General features: G+C 50.1%; 1 protein-coding gene across 4 annotated transcripts in view; it reads left to right on the top strand.

The window, feature by feature from the left end:
• The first annotated feature begins 3,632 nt into the window (after nucleotides 1-3,632).
• Nucleotides 3,633-4,455, top strand: part of WAC (WW domain containing adaptor with coiled-coil) — an 80,464-nt gene continuing 79,641 nt past the window's right edge. For 2 of the 4 annotated variants that reach the window (XM_008573994.1, XM_008573993.1), the window contains exon 1: nucleotides 3,633-3,894. The gene's annotated coding sequence lies outside the window, so the exon portion shown is untranslated. The remainder of the gene's footprint in view (nucleotides 3,895-4,455) is intronic. The other 2 variants (XM_008573990.1, XM_008573989.1) reach the window with 1 other exon arrangement.

Raw genomic sequence — 4,455 nt, 5'->3', positions numbered from 1 at the left:
AAGAATGGAGTCCCTATTTTATGAGAAGGCCTGAAGAGCACTTGTTTAGGTGGAAAAGGAGTTTGTTGTTAAATACATTAAGTTTGTGATGCCTGTTAGACATTCAGGCAGTGCTCTAGAGTAGGCAGTTAAGTGTGAGTCTAGTGTTTAGGGGAAAGATGTAGACTAGAGATTCAAATTCAGACAGAGATCTGAATGAAATTGCCTAGGAAGAGAGGACAGAAGCAGTGCAAGTCGTGAGATTTGAATCCTGGGGCACTCCAGCATTTAGAGGCTGGAAAATGAAGAACTGCAAGCGGATGAAGGACCAGCCATTTAAGAAGGAAGAGAAGCAAGATAGAGAAAATGGAATCCCACTGGGTAAGGAGCTTCAGGAAGAAGAAAGTCATCAGCTGTGTCAAATGCTGCTGACAGTGAAGCGAGATGAAGACTGAGAACATGAAGGTTACTGATGATCCTGAGCAGGTTCAGGAGCGTGGGAACACAGTCTGTGTGGGCTCAAGACGGTGTAGTAGAAGTGGAGATAAGACATTTTTGTAAAGGAGAGCAGATCAGAGAGCATTTGGAGGGAGATACAGGCCAAGAGTTTTTTTTTTTTTTTTTAAAGATGATGTCCATTTTGTGTTGCTATAACAGAATACCTGACAGGGTCATTTATAAGGAAAAAAGGTTTATTTGGCTCATGATTCTGGGACAGCTGCATCTGGCACGGGCCTCAGGCTGCTTCTACTCATGGCAGAAAGTGGCAGGCAGCCGGCGGGTACTAGCAGATCACATGGTGAGAGGAAGCAGAAGCAAGGGACGAGGTCCCAGGGTCTTTTAAACAACCAGCTCCCGTGGGAACTAATAGAGGGAGAACTCACTCACTATCCCTCCTTCTCCAGGGAGAGCATTAATCCATTCATGAGGGATCAGCCCCCATGACTCAGTTTCCAACACTGCCACATTGGGGATCAGATTTCCATGAGTTTTGGTGGGGACAACACATCCAAACTCTATCAGATGATAATTAGTATAGCATGTTTATAAGTTGATGGAAATAATCCAGTTAGGGGGATAAAATTCATAAGGAAAGTGAACAATTTTAAGAGTAAAATGCAACTTAATGCATAAGTGGCAAGTCTGGTTTTAGATAGGAACTTTTGACAGCTTATCCAGTTACTGGATTATAGCACAGTATTCAGATGAAGAAAGACTGGTAGGTGCAATGGTGGGGGTAGGTGGGAGTTGTCCCTGCTTTCTGATTTCTTCTATTTTCTTGGATAAGATAATGACCTACAAATGAGGAGTGAGCAGGTATTTGTGGGTTTAGAAGATGTGAAACAGCTGGTCAAGAGGGCAGGCTAGATTAGGGAAATGTAGCCTGAGCGGGTGAGGGACACAAGGGGCTTACTTCCTAGTTAGCATGGCTATGTGTTTTTGTCCAGCCAAGTTCAACTGCTTTGCTGCAGGCACAGAGGGATTACCAGGGCTGTGGTGTAGGCAGGTAAGATGGAGAAGAGGAAAGGAGTTGAGGGCACAGTATTTGCAAAGGAGGATTTATCTAAGCTAGAAAATGAGTTAAAAAACATGGGCATAACATTTAGATGTGTCCGTTAGTAAACACAGTTGATTCTCATTATTTGTGGTAGTCATGATTAATAAAGTCACAGTGAACACTGAACTGCTCCTAGTGTAAATACAGGGTTAAGTTCCTGTGAGCCTCTGGTCACAGCATTTTCATCACCTGATCAATGCATAATCTTGTTTTACGTGTTTCTGCTTAAAGACACCTTATTTAATATATATTGTTAATTAACATGGAACTCATGGCCAAAACACTAATAAGCCTGAACCAAACTTATCCAGCACACCTGTTTTTTCTATAATGCACACTGCAGTTTTCTAGTGCTTAGAAAGACAGCACAGCACTTCAGCACTATTCTTGGAGGAGGGGCAGGAATTTAAAACACAATGACCAATTTTAAAAAAGGACAAAAAATGTAAAAAAAAAAGTGGCACTAAATATTCTGGGAAAAGGATAGTTGTGTTTGCAGCATGAGAGTGAAATAATTAGGCAGAGCATTGCCTTGTTCAGTGTCAGCTGGGAACGTGGTGTCAGGCAAGTTAAATTTTCTGCCACTCTGCGCATGTCCACGAGTGCCGGACACGTTAATTTGGGGGTTACAAATAAATTTAAATGAGTAGGTGAATTTGCAAATATGAAATCCTCAAGTAATGAGGATCAACTGTACATTGCTTGGAACTGTTTCCCCCCATAGCTCAACCCAGCCTCCTCCTTTTGTTTAAATGGTATGTATCAATTTCAGCAGACATCTGGTTACCAAATTGGTAATTTTGCTGCCAGTCTTCAAAAAGTTTGTTTAAGATTTACATTCTTTTTGCACTCTTCTAATCTGATGTCTCCCATCTTCAATCTATTTGCTACAAAAGGGTTAGAAATTGCACACAGAGCTCTACTTTTTTGTTATATCAGTCACCAGCAATTTTTTTATAAGTTACTGATAGCTTAAGTGGGCATTAATTAAGTAGGCTTTCATTGGTCCTCACAAACAGCAATAACCTAAACAGTTCGCACGTGAATGTGACAAATATGGCTATGTAATTATTTCTTTCAATCAGTTGCCACTACATTTCATCTCTTCATTAGACCTAGCTTGTTGGGAACCAAATACATCAGTTACTTTTTGACGTTTTTTGGCAGGGTCTTGTTTCTTATTTCCTATTTTTGCCTTTTTCTTCCAGGTTAGACATTTGTATATTTATGTTTACTACAATCCTTTTCGTTAAACTAACGCTGCCTCACAAAAAAATAAACAAATCACCCGAATACCACCATCCTCAAGTAAAGCTTAACTGCTGGGTATACTTGACATTTCCCCTCCCAATGTGCCTGAAGCAATATACAAAATCAAATTTGTAGCAATTATTCAGCACACCCCATGCCTTTATTCACATCCAGGATCTCCAAATGAATTTTCTTTCACCAAAGGACTTCAGCGAGGAAGAGAGAAAAGTGGGGAATAAAGACAGGAGAGGGGTGAGGAAGGAACGGCCGGGGATGGAAAATATAAAAAAGGATGAGGTGGCTGAGCACCTTTTCGAGTAACCCATGCCCCTAACTCTCCAGTCTCCTCCGCTGTTTTAACTCACTCCCCCAGCGGCGCTCACTCTTCAATCCAGGAATCTCCACCTTCCAGCCGCCCAGGCACGCGGCCTTCCCGCGTTGGGTACAGTATCTATCCAAAGCTTTCCAGTCGCCATCTGTCGCTCGGCCACAGGGCTTTCCTGCAAGCTTCGGGCGTGTGACTTACGTCTAATATGCCGCCCGGCGTGCTCGCAGCAGCCCCAGCCCCGCCGCAGGCCGGTCGCGCGCTCCGCGTCCGGCCAGTGCCAGTGCCCGAGCTCGGCCACGACTTCCAGGAACCGGTCTGAGGACGCAGGGGCCCGCTCCGCACGTCCCCGGAGGCGGCGTTCGCGGCTGCCCCCGAGGCAGCTATGTGGTAACCGTCCGCCCGTCGCCAGGCCAGGGGGTTTCCGACCACCCCGCCCGAACCCGAAGGGGCGGGGGCGGCGGCCGAAGAGCACGCCGAAGGGCACCCCCCGCCCGCAGCGCCTCTGGGCGCACGCGCAGCCGCCGCAGCCTCCCTTATTTAGCCCGCGATGGCCTCCCTCGCGCCCCACCGTCCTCCTCCCGAGGGCGGCTCCCTGCCTGCGCCGGCCGGAACCCGTGGGACCAGCCTCGAGCAGGTCCCCAAACGGGACTCTCCCTAAACTGGAACGGCGGTGGCCGGACTCGCGCGTGAGGAAAAACTGCGGCAACCGGAAAGGTCTGACGGATTGCGGGGAGGCGAGCCAGGCCTCAGAGGAAGAGGAAGGCCGGAGGGAGCCGAGGGTTACCGAAGGCGGCGTTCCGGAGCGGCGCGGGGCGGGGAGGAAGGCCGAGGGTGGGAGAGGAGGGGCACGGCGGAAACTGCCGAGGTTTTCCGAAGGCGGCAGCGTCCGAGTAGCCCGGATGTAGTTGGTGGAGCGGCAGCGGCGGCACCAGCGGCGGCGGCGGGAGGAGGAGGAGAACCAGGCAGCGGCGGCGGCGGCGGGGGGAGGAGGGGAGGAGGCGGCGGAGCAGGAGGAGGAGAAGGCGGAGGAAGCAGTAGCTCTCCGCGAGATTGAGCCGGACGCGTCTTCTTGCCCCCCCTCCCCCCGGTTCGCGCTGCCGCCGTGTAGTTGGCGCCGCTGCCCCGGCTGAGAGTGAACGTGGTGTCGACGGAGGGACATGGCCCGGGAGCGCCGGCGCCAGTAACGGGGAGGTGCTGAGAGTCACCGAGGGCGCGCCGGGCCCTGGTGCCGGGGCTACCGCCCGCCCGCCGCCGCCGCCTGCACGCCCGCCCGCCTCTCGCGGCCGCTCTCCCCCCTCCCCGACACACACTCATAGGCCGGGCATTGATGGTAATGGAT

The sequence above is a fragment of the Galeopterus variegatus genome, unplaced genomic scaffold (genome assembly GCF_000696425.1).
Source record: "Galeopterus variegatus unplaced genomic scaffold, G_variegatus-3.0.2 Scaffold981, whole genome shotgun sequence".
Classification (NCBI taxonomy): Eukaryota; Metazoa; Chordata; class Mammalia; order Dermoptera; family Cynocephalidae; genus Galeopterus; species Galeopterus variegatus.
This window is presented reverse-complemented; position numbering and strand designations above follow the sequence as displayed.